Below are 14,584 nucleotides of genomic sequence, written 5' to 3' on the forward strand. Positions count from 1 at the left end.
AAAAGGAAATCCATTGGCTGGGGTGCAGCTTAGCGGTAGAGAGTTTTCCTAGCACATGCAAGACCTGGGGTTTAATATCCACCACTGGAATAAGTAAATAGCAAAATAAAAGTACGATTCAAATTTAGCTTGAAGTTGTAAATAACAAAGTGAACTTAGCTCTTGGTTCATAAAACTACTAGATGAATACTAAGCACATATTGGCAAAGCATTTTCCATTTGTCTACTATTTCTGCCGAGTGCGTCCTATTAAGAAGAACACATTTATGTGATAATTCTCTTTCTGTAGCCATGGGGGCATAGTTATAAAGACACTATTTCAAGAGATGGCTTGGAGCTGAGATAGCCAAATGACAGACATAATTCAAGATGAGTTGAGAACATAAAGTGAAAGCTTTAGATGAAATTCAATTGGCTAATGCTTATCTTAGTATAGGCAGCAAAATAGCACAGGAGTTTGCTCATTAATGTAGATTACAGAAATGTAATCCATAAACTAAAAGTCCCAAGACCTGAATTGAACATTCTAATCTCTACCTGTTCTCTTAAGATGTATCATTAGCCAAATCTTTTCATCAAATGTGAGTGACCATAGTTGGAGATCTGACCCCAAATGGAGGTCATGCTGAATGTGTGAAGGTTTGAAAGAAATGGAGTTTGATATTGCTTTGTGTTACCAGAAGATTAGGCATTTCCTTTGGGAAAATGCAAGATTATTCTGGGCAAGCATTTATGCAAATCCTAGCACATTCCATTATGGTATACAGAATTTCTTGCCACTAAATAATACATTTAGCTTTTAAGAGTGGGATTCTATCTTCTAAAGAGATCAGACCTGGATGCATTTTTTACATTTTCCTTACTTTATCACCAAACACTGACAGACTCCAGTAATACTGAGATCACATCCTGACCTTTTCTTACTAGTAGTACTTTGGGAGAGGATATTGACCACCAGTCAGGAACTGCTATTTATGAAATACATCCTTGCCATCACCATTATGATGACCATCATTGCCATCCTCAGTGCTAACCTTCACCAAGACCTTACAGGGAATGGTCTCTTTAGACTGAATACTGCCAACAACTCTATGAGGTAGGTATTAGACCCTAAACTCCACAAGGGCAGGGAACACTTCTGTTTTATTCACTTCTAGGTATTTTATTTCTAGAAAAAATATCTAGCATTACAGATGCTTCATGCATACTGATTAACCATTATTAATCTCATTTTGCAGATGTATAAATTGAAGCCTAGTGAGTAAACTTCAAGTGCCAAGATCATATACTTGAACCCAAAGCCAGCACTCCAGTCATTACAAGGAGGGAACTTGGTACACTCTCCAGGAAAGAGCATAGAGGGCCTTTGACTGTGGCTGACATCAGGGTTGTTTCTATTTCTGAACTGAATGTAAGTTCTCCTTGCTACACGTTTAGAAGAAAGGAGGTGATGCAGTGAGAGATCCTCTCCACATCTTCTCCTTCAGCAGCACAACAACGAAAGATCCATTCCAAACGGAATGCCCAAGACTGGAAAAGAAAGAATTCAGGTACCTCTCAGAGACTCCCGAATGTCATCATGCCCCCTTATACTGTTTTTGGACTAGTTTCAACTAATTGACATGTACTTGCTCATAGTAATTCCTTAGCAAGTCTAAATTTATTATTTTCAATTATTCAAATAACTAATTTTTATAAAATAGGATCTCTGAAACTTCTTATTAAACATACATTCCAAATGATCCCCATGATTTTCAGAATTAAAAATATAATAAATCTCATACCCCTTTTTCTCCTTTTCTTACTATTCACTTCCCAGTACTTACTTTCCCATGTGTGTCAAATTCTATCACCAGAAAGGAAGCAGTGCATATTGCATTAAGTTAATGAATTTTACAATATTATTACCCATTCAATCAACAAATGTCACTACATAGACCAGTGGGATATAAGGAATAAGAGACATGCCTCTTTAAGGGCTTATCAGTCAGTGTTTGGGGACAGGGCACCTGTTCAGCAGAACCTGCAAAGCAACATACAGTAAATACTAAGCAAATGATGTTGTGGAGTATGGCAAAGCAGAGGCCTTGTGTGGCTGGGGCACATGCAGAGGAGGACAGAAAAAAAAATTGGCCACATTGATCCTTAAGGAAGGAGCAGAAGTCCTAGGATAAGGTGATTGTTTCTTTTATATAAAAGTCATTTAAAGGACACAGAGTTTTTTCTTGTAGAATATATTCTTTTCCAAGTTCTCTTACGTTAATCAAAATCTTCATAAATCTATTGTTCCATATTTTAAAGATGCTATCTCAAATTTTTAGTTTGGAGAACAAAAGTATTTTTAATTGACTAAAGGAGAACGTTTGCCCTTGTTCCCAGTTAAAATAACCACTTTTGTTGCTATATGAATGGTTGAATTTTGTCTTTATGGTCACCCATATTAGTTTGATGTTATTTGGATAGCATATTTAAAGCACCTCAGATCTTTTGGTGCCAAATTAATCAGCTGTATTTTTGACAAGTCAGAGTACACCTGAGGATCGAACATTCCCATGGATAGAAAGATAAACTACAGTAGCAGTTTTCAAATTGGGCACATTTTCCCCAAGAGGCTTAGAACAAAATGAAAGAAATGCTTGGGTAATCTGAAATTTTGTGACATCAGTGTAGATTGATTTCTGGGGCATGGATATTGACTATGCAAAACAGAGAGACATTGATAACATTTGTTTTACAAAGTTGGCTCAAAAATTACATGTTCAAATCTCATAATCTATTCCGTGTAGTAAAATTGTTTTACCTTCCAAGAATAGGATATATTTCCTATAATTACATTTTTGCAAGTCTTTTCAATTATTGGGCTTGAATTGGTTGAATTTCTGAATTCTTAGAGACACCCGCCCCAAAACTACCTATGCCTCATTAATGTTACTTACCTCCATAGAATTGCTGGCTCAAAATTTAAAATAGCCCTCTAAAGAAATGTATTCAGTAAAATAGCTTGGAAACCCAACAACTGAATTTTCAGCTTTACTAAACTACCCAATCCAAATCTACTTTTACACTAGAGGAAAAAAGTCTGTATGAAGACCTTTGCAAACACTCTGGAAAAGATAGCTGGATTAGAATGAAGGGGGCAAGCTCCAGTCAGGCACTTTTCTTTGCTTTCTGTCCCCATGTTTACTCCCAAAAGCCCATAGAGAAATTCCTTCTAGTGTGTGATTTCAGCAACAAGCCACTTTGTGACTCTCAGTTGTAGACTGTGGCTATAATAAGCTGAGGGTCAACCTCATTTGCAGGCTGGACCCTCTCCCACTCACTTTTTGCTGGCTCAGCTGACCCTTTGCTGTGGACTAGCACACTCTATGATGACTAAGTGGGTCATTGAGCATCCTGGTTTATGAATTCTGAGCATTAAGAACATTATTTTGCTCAAGAGAAGGTCTATAACTTCCTGTCATGGGAAACAAACTTTCTAACTACATGTGCCATTTACTGTGCCTGAAATATCACGTATTCACAATCGTATCTCAAGTATTGCTAATGTACTGGTTAAAAGAAGGAGGCAAATTCCTGGTCAGGATCCAATGCCTCACATTTCCTGTTGTGCTGCTATTAGGGGAAACTAGCTTCTTATGTGCAGAATTAGCAGTTTTAACACTGATGTCTCCATTCCAGATTGTGAGCTTCCGAAGGGACTGTGCCTCTGCTGAACTTCTACACATAACATCTCTCTCTAGTGGATAAAACTTTAGACACAGATGAAACCCCAGTGAAATCAAATGTCAGCTTCTAAACGTGTTGGGTGAATGGACTGTAACCTGATTCAGAACGAAGAGGCAGAAAACGAATGATTTTCTCTAGGAGAAATGACTGTAGTCTCCTTGGGTCATCCGAGTGTCTCTGGCTATTTAGCAGAAGCGCTTGATTTGATTCCTTTGGAAAAAGCTCACTTGACTGGAATGCCAAAATCTATGAAATGCACCTCCCAGGTGGAAGAAAAGAAAGTGACAGTCAATGAAATCAGAGCTAGTTTGGTCAGAACAGTCAACTTTTAGGAAATCCAAACTAACTGCAGAGCAGCCCTATGTCCTCATTTGCAAAACATATATAATGTTCTAGGATCCTCACTATTCCAATGACATTCATATGTATTATTATAATATTTATTTTACTTCTTTTTGCAACAGTCTGACTGGATTCACTGTAAACATCTGGATTAATTCTTCTTGGAATAACTGAATGCTTCTGAAGTCTGTGCCCTTATAAACTTTTAAAAGCTACTGCTCAAAAAACAGCATGGAAGGTTTTCAAATACATGTCTGTCTGTTGAGCTCTATATTTTCTCAGATACCTCAGAGGACAGGGGAAAAAAAAAACAACAGAATCACTGGATTCAGCTCAAAAAGTGAAGGGAAGAAATCCCCCCTAGTGACAAACTGCATGGCAAAATTCAGATGTTGGGATCAGGGAGGGAGGAACTCACTGAAGAACTCTGCCTAAAAAACGGGTCCTGAAAAAGATTCAAACTTGAAAAAGATTCAAACTTAATATTAGACATTGTCATATCACATTATACTTTCTGCCACAGAGAAAATATCCACTGACTTTTTCATCCAGAAGAGAGAAGGAAAAAAGAGACATAAGATTGAAAAAGTCTGTGTGATCTAAATTCAAATCAACACCAAAAATCATTAGGGAAGCAAATAGTATGCACATTTTGGTCTTAACATTAATAAAATCCTTGTTTTTTTAATTCGAATCCTTTTGAATTTTTCAAATCCTTTTGAATATTTTCCTCTAAATTAAGATAGTGTGACATGCTCTCAGTGGCTCCACATCAATATTGTTAAGAATAAGAAGTAGACACTTTCATAATGAACAGCCTGGTGTCTATAAATGATGTCCTAGAAAAAGCAACATTATAAGGTCAAATTCAGTCCTAAGATGAAAATGAACGCTTTAACTGAATTGTTGGATACATCCAGGATTCCTAAGAAAAATAATTTATAAAATGTCTACATTTGAATATTATATTAGTTAGATACTTTTCAATCCATTAGAGGCTTGTTATTTCCTTTATGTTTTCTACTAAAATACATCTTTTCCTGCAGTAAGAATAAATTCTAGTTTTAAAAAGAATTCTGGCCTACAACAGAGAGTATGTTGTGGAGTGTGTTAGTAAATTACTGAATCTAGCCCCTTCTCTGAAACTTGGGGAAGCTCAGTCCTTAAATAATTGCTTGGGAGGCATATTGAAGAGAGAAGGATCTGTGAACCCCTGTCCTGTCCTGGCAACGAAATGTGGAAACGTTTTTATTCTGTCTGGAAGCAGACCAACAGAGAGCCCTAAATAGAAGCAGCTTAAGGGCGCAGAAGACTCCATAATTAGGTCTCTGCTTCATCTAAATGCACATGACAAACTTCTAGAATTGCTGAAGGTCTGCCACTTGCTACCCCCATCACTGGAATAAGAGCCAGCTTGGAGGTGAAAAACCAAAGCTGGAGCCTCAGAGCAACTATCAGCTGTGTGGTCATGAGCGTGTCACCTCTCCTCTCTGAGCTCACTTCCCTTACAGTATTGATTTCAAGCTCCAATGAGATAATGTCCGTGGTGTATAAAGAGCAAAGCAGCAAGCTGCATCATTTTGCAGGTGAAGGTTCTACAAACCATAACAGGTGAGCAGAGCTACTGTCAGTAGGACCAGTAAAGCAAAGGGAATTTGCAATCCTGATGATCAGTTGATATAAGGAGAATTATAACTACTCTCCGCTCAAGATTCAAGTGTGGTATGCAGAGGCTTCAGAGGAAACTAAGAACATGCCCTCTCGTCAAAGTCCTTTAGCAAGGGAAGAAGGCACTACTCTGGCCATCACGGCTCCTGACGTTGGATGATCTTAACTCACTCCACACTGATGTCAAAACTGCTGCACTGTCCTGTAAGCAGCAGACAAGCTGCTGCAGGACTGCAGAACCTGCAGGCACAAATGATTAGAAGCAGCAATCGGAAGTTAACTCTAATCGTGATTTAACACTAATTAGTAATGGTCATTTTCATAATCCTATTTCATGAGGCTCTTTGCCAGAGTTGTCAAGGATATCATGTGTTTTTCTCTAGATGACAGTGACTATTTCAGTCACTAATGGTAAAAACTGCTGGACAGCCCTACAGACTCACATTTCACTCATTCACCACTTCATTCATTCGATTTTATAGAAGATGCATTCTGGCCACTCACAATCAAAAAATTATAGAAAATACCAGCTTTAAGCAATTCAGTCCTTTAGTTGGAAAAATAAAAATGCAAATAGGAAGCCAAAGTACCACAATTCGTGCTAGGAGAGAAGTAAAGCATAGGTATATGCACTATTTCAGAGTTGTATAGAAGCCACATTATCCTTTTTCCTAAGTGTGGACAATGTTTTAGTCATACCTTTTTTGAAGAAAAACCAGATTTGTGGAATAAAGGAGGTCTCGTATTTTGTTGAGCTGATATATCATGGGAATGGAGGAGAACAGACAAAGTAGTAAAGCTGGGACACCCACTGTCACTTTCCTAGACCATTTCTCTAAAGATGCGTATCTGTAATGCTGAAATCTACACAATCTGAAACCCACACACACCAAGCTAGGACTTTAGGCAGGTTTAATGTCCAATTCCAGTATGTTTTTCATTCGTCAAAGGTAATCACTGCTGAAATGCTTTATTGTGCACAGAAGAGGGAAAAAATAAGACATTCTGGGCTGCTGGATTCACCATGATAAGAATGCTTTCAGGGAAGAAAACAATTCTGAGATTGTGCAAATGAAAAAATGCAGCTGAACCACCATTTCTTACCACTTAAAAATGACAGGCAGGATTGGTGCTGAGCTGCTCTGTGAGGCCAGCCGACTTGAGTTGACTCAAGAATAGCACCGTCTGTAGAACAGGGGCCCAGCTTTAAGGGTGAGAGGGATTCTACAAGTATCCCTACAATCTGTTTTTTCCATTTTATAATCTGAATTGGGTCATTCTCTGGGGACATTTTTTCTAAGTTTTAATGGGAATCCTTGCAAGAGTCTAGAAATGTTTCACTAGCATTGACAATTATGCACTGCCTATCTTAAAAACCAACATTGAACGCTGCTGCTGCACAACCAATAAAGCAGACCTACTTCAACTATATGTTGTTTTGTTTTGTTTGTACTCTGGGACTAAACCCAGGGCTGCTGAACCACTGAGCCACATCCCCTGCCTTTTTTTATTATTATTTTTTGTTTTGAAACACAGTCTCGTTAAGTTGCTGAGGGCCTTGCTAAATTGCTGAGAATGTCCCCGAATTTGCCTCAGCCTCCGTAGTCAGTGGTTTTACAGGCATGCACCACCACATCTGACTCTCAGCTATACGTTTTGGTTTTAGAATATTTTTCAGTTATTCCTTCATATTTTATTTTAAAAAAAATAAAACAAGGTTGTTATGAACTGGATTTTGGTATCCCCCTAAAATTCATATATCAACGGTCTAGCTTCCAGTGTGGTTATATACTCCTCATGGGGCTTTCATGGAAATAATTAAGGTTATATAAGGTGATAACAATGGAATCCTGATCCTGCAGGGTTAGTATCTTTGTAAGAAGAGACACCAGAGTTTCCATGCACAAACACTGGCAGAAAGGCCAGGAAAGCACACCGTTAAGAAGGTAAGCTTCTGTGACTCAGAGCCCTCACCAGACACCAGCCCTACTGACACCTTAATTTTGGAATTTTCTAGCCTCCATAACTGTGAAAAACTAAATTTCTGTTGTTTAAGTACCAATCTATGGTTTTTTTAAATAGCAGCCTAAACAAACTAATACAAGAGTTAAATGAATATTGTTTAGGGGTCCCAATTAGCCTGTGTCTTGAACTATGTGGTACAGAGAAGTACCACTTTGTTCAGTGCCAAGAAGTTTGATCTAACTGTAGAGCTAGAACAAGATGGGTCTCTGGGGCATACAAATGGAGCATTTCTTTGAGATCACAACCTAAAGGGCAAGTGTTAGTTTGGCATTATTTTTGATTGATGTCCATTGGGCTCCACTCCATGACAATTGTAAACATATTAGACACTTTTTCTCTAGGGCCATTTGACTTGGTCATTTTGACTGCACCAGTGATAGATTCGTCAGAGCCACGGAGTAAAAAAGCATGATCATTCTCTGGTCATGATCACTCAATGTGGAACCATACAAGAGGTTTATATCTGCCAATATAACATAGCCATATTTAAAAGGGAGTCGAGTCTAGTATACAACTTTAGCCTGTATTAACATTCTTTAATCTTAGTTAGTTTCTTCCTTTTCAAATTTTAGTGAATATTCTTTTTCTTTGAGTTTTTGGAATTGACTGCATAGTCATCTTAATTCTTAGCCCTAACAATAGGTCATTCCCATACCTGTTAACTGTTGACAATCAAGTATCAGATTTTCTAGATTCTATATGAAAACTCTTGGGGTTTTTTCCTATCCTCCTTTCTCTCACCCAACTTTCTTTTTTTCTTTGTTCAACTAATATTTACAGTACTCATATTTGAACTACTATTTGAAGATAAATTTGTCAATATTGTCATAGCTTCTTATGTGAAAGTGCTAATGTCTTTTAAAAATGAAATACAAAAGTGAAGAGAGTGAGTTTGTTTGATGTGAGAATTTCTCTATGCATTTACTAAGTGGTGCAGCAGCCTGCAGTTTTTAAAAGTATTGAAATGATTGCAAATAGAAGAGCAGAATGCAACATTCTCTGCAAGATATTATTTGTCACATGCACCAATATTTCCTGAATGATACTGAAATGAAAGGTACATGCTTTCACTCAAATGAGATGCTTCACAATGCAGGTAGCATATCAATGCCACACCACGCCCACTGGTTCAGTTGGGAGAAATGTTCACAGACTCCAAACACCACTTAGAGCTTGTTTGTTTTGATACTGATGTTAGTATTATCCTGAACCACAGTGTAAAAAGCATTAAAATCAATCTATAAATCCATGAATCACATGCAAATTCATATCTTTCTTATTTCCTATTAAAAATAGACACAACCAATATTATTCACAATCTTCTACAAAGCGGCTTTTAATCTAAGTGAAACAGTAGTGATACTGCCAATATGGGATTCCAAAATCTTGGATTCAAGTCCTAGCTCTGCCTCTAACTAAGTGGATATGAGCAAATCACTTAATTGTCTGGGTCTCGATGTTTTTCATCTATATGAAAATAAATCAAAATAGGTGATCTCTGAGATCCTTGCTAATATTAGAAAGTCCTCAGTGTGATCATCACCTCCTGGACCTCTTCCTTCTCACCTCCAGAGATAATTGGATTCATCTCTTTCATGCCCCCTTTATACCTGATTGTAACCTTTTCATGATGCCTATTTGGTAGGTTCCTGGAGAGCAGGAACTAGGCCTTTTCCCTCCATGACCCCAGAATCCTGTAGTAGAAGCTTGATGGATGTATATCGATGTATACACAGTGAGCCAGCCAATGTTTTTTTTTTTTTTTTGCCCCATTTTAACAAAGTGTCTCATTCAAAGATGTACAGAAAATAGCAGATAAAATTCTTCACCCATCCTATTTAAATAGTCAATCTGGTGTAAAATATGTTCTTGCTATCTTGAAAGTGAAGAAAATATTCAGAAATAATTCAAAATTTCAGCCATGCTTAATGTAGCCATAAGTGCTAATGCAACATTTATTTTAAGCTTCAAGGAAATGGAATTCTCTTGACAGCCTCAAGGACAAACATACCCACAAATTTTTAAATGGTTCATTTTCTTATACTCATAAAACATAATGTCTGTAAGTTTCTGCATCTTTTATGAAAAAAGGTTTCCAATAAAATCACAAATATATCTGCAGATTGGAGGACCTTAGAGAACATACTTTTCTTATTAACCTTTATAAATGGTGTATTGGTGGTCCCCAAGCATACCTCCAGCCTGGATGATTGTCTAGGAGAACTCTGAGGATTTGACATAGAGTTATACTTGAGGCCATTACTGACTGCAACATAAGATACAAAGCAATCCTGGCAAAGGAGAAAGGCACATGGGAGAAGTGTGGAGGAAGCCAGGCACAAGCCTTCAGGGGCTCACTCCCCAATTCCTCTAGCAAGAGTTTTGAGAACACATGTGAAATGTTATCTACCACAGAAACTCATCAGGCACTCAGTGCCTATTTATTAGAACAGGTCACCTACCCATTTTCCACCTGGCACTTATCAAAATTCCACACTTCTAGAGGGAAAGTAGATGTTGCACATAAGTCACAATGTTTAAATAATCATTTAGGCACAGCGAGCCACAGATCTATCATGAAATCCAACTTCCCCCAAAATGGCTCCATAAACAAGACTTCAAAGGGCAACCATCGTGGTCACTTTTTACACAGATTGCAAATGCCACTGTGTAACCATCAGGCAGAGTAAGCAGAAGTATATCAGTTATTAAGAGTCTACTAAAAGGCTGAGGATATAGCTCAGTTGATAGAGTGCTTTTCTCCCATATACAAGGCCCTGGGTTCAATCCCTAGCACCACCAAAAAGAAAAAAAATATAGTCTACTGAAAATCCTTTAAAATTTAGTCATCACTTGTGCTAGGTAGATTGTTTACCTTCTTTGACCCATACCTGAGGTCTGGTGCTCAATTGAGTAAACACCATTATGTCATTCCAGGAAATGGTATCTTGAGTTGTTTAAGTAAATAAATACATGAATAAAGTCAGCAAGCGTATTGACTTTTTTGTCTCTCATGCCTTTTCTAAATATGTTTTAACTTACTGGAAACTATGGAATTATGTTCTTATTATTGAAAAAATATAGCAACCTTTGCTCAACTCAGTTTAGTTTCTGGCACTTACACAGAGATCTTAACCTCCTCAAGTCTGGTGAGGCCCATGAACCTCTTCTCAGACCAGTTGTTTTAAAAGCACAAAATAAAATACACAGAATTGCAAAGGAAGCACATTATTTTGAACTTCAGTTATCAAAATATTTTGAATTAATTTATAATATACACGTGTTTTATTAACACAGTAATATATCTAGCAGCAGCAGGTCTAATAACGAACATGATTTATAAATAATGAGTATAAACATTTCAAGGTATCTTTAATACATACAAGATAATATGAAAATATGATTTATTTTAGCACTTCTAAATAACACTATAATTTGTTACCACTTCCATAACTTAGGGAAAAGCTAAATTTCAGTAATAAACTAGATCAAATAAAGATATAGTATTTTCTCTCATCAAATTTATAGTCTCCAGGTTCAAAAAAAAAAAAAAATCTCAGGTTTAGGTCAACAACTTGTTGGACCAATCGCCAGTAGACTTGTTACTTGACTTCCTTCAATTTTTTTGAGCATAGAATTTTTTTTAAAAAATTAGCCAAATTACCACACTAATATGATTTCACATAAAAATTCATACTTCTAGCTTCTCTGGGGAAAAAAAAAAAACTGAAGACCAAGAAACACTCTGCTGGTATTTTCAGTTGTGTAAGAGCAAGCAGCAGCTGCCCCTTCTACAGTGTGAACACTCAAGTCTCCACAGCAATGATAAGCCTCGCTCCCTCCTACTGGCTATCTGCCTGGCTCCTCTCGGTATGGTATTGTCTGTTCATGATTGTCATCTGGCTGGTTGTAAGTAACAGAGATTCGCTTTGTAATGAAGAAAGAATTCTCCTTGTATACCCATTGTCATCCCCATTTAATTTCCAGTTTCCAACTTTTCGGCAGTTTATGCACTTAAGATCCAAAGGTAGTTACCTGTTTTGTCAACTATGTTTCACTAGAATACAACCATCTTCATTTATTAACACATTCTTTATGACTGTTGCTATGGGCCAAATTTTGTCCTCCTTCCCAAATTCATATGCTGAAGCTATAACACCCAATACGATGGGATATGGAGGTAAACAGGTTTTGATGAGGTCATGAGAGTAAAACACTTAAGACAGGATTGGTGCTTTTTTAAGAGACACCAGAGAGTTTTCTTTCTCCTGTCTCATATGAGGACCCAGTGAGAAGGTAGTCATCGGCAAAGCAGAGACAGAGCCCTTACCAGGAACCAAACTGGATGGTAACTTGATCCTGGACTTGCCAGCCTTCAGAACTGAGGAAAATAAATTTCTGTTTTTTAAACCAACCAGTGTATGGCATTTTGTCCTGGGTGACTAAAACAGCTGTGTTCACAGAGCAATGGCAAAGCTGAGGAATTGAGACTGGACCACAGATTCTAAAATATTTACAAGGGTTCTTGACACAAAAAGTTTGCCAAACTCTGCTCTAGTTTATTTTGGATATAATTACCACTTAGATCTCTAGAACTTTGATATAGAGGAGTTTAAGGATAGTTAAGGGGAGCTACATGTTCATAGCAAGCATCTCATTTTTCCTTAATGGAGATGGAGTGCAGGCAGCTAAAGAACTGTCCCTTCTCTCCCAACAGCCACTGAAAACTGCACACTATACAAACCTCTCCACCGAGCCACTGTAAAGACTTATATAGCTAGAGCTGGAATCCACTGTGGCTGAAAATATGGTTCACAATTTGCTCCCCCATTTACATGGCTTTAATCAGTGGTTATGATAGTTAGGGTCAACAGCATACCAAGGACATAATTTTGATTATACAATTCAAAACAACTATTCAGCACTATAATACTTTTTGCAATAAAAACAAGATATTTTTATTAATAAATCAATGGGAATAAAGTGAATGAAAAACAGTCAGAGAATCAGTCAGAGATAGATTCAAATCCAAACACCATCCCATACTTATTTGGCAACTATCTGTCCCAGTCTCAGAACTTCCACCTCTTCATAGATGAAATGGAGGCCACAGTGCCTTGTTTGTGGGTTGCTGATATTTAATAAGATTATTGTATGCAAAATATGTTGAAGTTTAGGGGGCATATAAAATAAGCTCTCAAAATGATAGTTTATATTAGTGGTCCTTGGAAGATATTTTTTCACAGTTTCTCCTATTTTTATTTTGCTAAGAATAAAGTGACATTGATAATACGCCCTGTGCCCACAATTTGCCCACTTATTGAAATAATCCATCAAGAGCAGAAGGGCTAGAATTATTAAAAAAGTGACACAGTTATACTAGGGAACAGGTTATTAAGGCACCATTTGATGTCACTTAGCACCTCTGTACCCAAGGAGACAGGCAGCTCAGTCCCAATTCCTATTAAAAAATAGCACAAATTTTCTGTCTCTCCCTGGTTTCTCTCAGAGGCAGCCACACTGGCATGTGCACTCTGCCCTCATGACCAATGAAGAAAGAGAGTTTGTGTGTTTGTAAGAGAAACAGAGGAGGTAGAGGCTTATGATTGACTCATTCATTTTTTATTTTCTGTGGGTGATTTGTTTTAATTGTCCTTTTTTGCAACCTACCATTGCAAATATATTGGTTGGTCTGTAATATTAATCCCTCTGGCCCTAAGGTTCCTCTTGTACTTTGAGAGAAGTAAAACTGCCTGTTTTATTTTACGGGACTATTATAAACATCAAAGGAGATACAGGGTAAACAACATGTTTTCAGGAGGGCAATGACAAATGAGGTTGGTCTTGAAGATGGAATGACAAAAAATAGTGGTTTTGGTAATCTTGCAGGAAGGGAGAAGATTTCAAATCTGGCAGATTCTAGGTTGGACAGACTTAGGATATAGTTTCAGATTCCTAACAGGCTCCCTGTAGACCAGGAACTTGTCATTGCAAAAAATAGATGGTAGTCCAAAGAGACTCTGCACTCCCTAACAAACAATCAAAGAAAGGTCCATATGTAGTTGTTGTCTGGCTTCTCATCACCGCCTCAATGTTCAATTATTTGTGCTTCACATCATATTCACACTTGAAGCTTCTTGAGTATAGGGAATCTGAAGTTAGTTCTTGTGTTCTCTAAGCTATTTACTTGTCTCAGGTTCTGCATGCTCAATCGATGACTATTGACAAAAGCATAAATTGAAACTATCGTTCAAATATAGATCAGATATTGCAACACAGCCAGTACAAATACTACTCCTGCTGGTCTTGTCTCCTCTTGGAACCCTGAGTAGGAATCAAGTTGATTTAATGATGTTCATTTCTATGTTGCTACAGTATAGACATTAATTTGTCTCTTGACTTTTTTCCCCCTCTATGTTAACTACAGAGAAGGTTTTATTTAAGAGATAGTGGAAAGAAAGGATTGTTATTTCAAAATACTTCACCATAAAGAATCAATCATTTTAGATGAAATTCCTTAAGTGCAGCTATCCAAACATGTGTTTCCTTCTTGGCAATAAAAGAGCCCCAGTCAATGCCCAATGACCTATAAATCATAGCTAGGAGATTTCTTTATGCAAATTAAATTTGTGTCACACTCATCAATAAAAAAAGAAAATTATAATGAAGATTAAATTTGGAGCAGCAGTACAAAATAAAGGATTCCTATATGTACTTGTTGGAATATGTCAGAGTGGCTAATTAATTTTTGAGATAGTGTTCTTTGAAAGGATTAATGGGAGTAAGCTTTGTGAATTGATTATTAAATGAGAAGGATGGTTTA

The 14,584-nt window shown here is 37.2% G+C and overlaps 1 protein-coding gene across 1 annotated transcript in view; it reads right to left on the bottom strand.

Moving 5' to 3' along the window:
- Kcnh5 (potassium voltage-gated channel subfamily H member 5) overlaps positions 1-14,584 on the bottom strand; it is a 293,603-nt gene that overhangs the window by 48,680 nt on the left and 230,339 nt on the right. The window lies entirely within an intron of this gene.

Source organism: Ictidomys tridecemlineatus, chromosome 5, assembly GCF_052094955.1.
Source record: "Ictidomys tridecemlineatus isolate mIctTri1 chromosome 5, mIctTri1.hap1, whole genome shotgun sequence".
NCBI lineage: Eukaryota > Metazoa > Chordata > Mammalia > Rodentia > Sciuridae > Ictidomys > Ictidomys tridecemlineatus.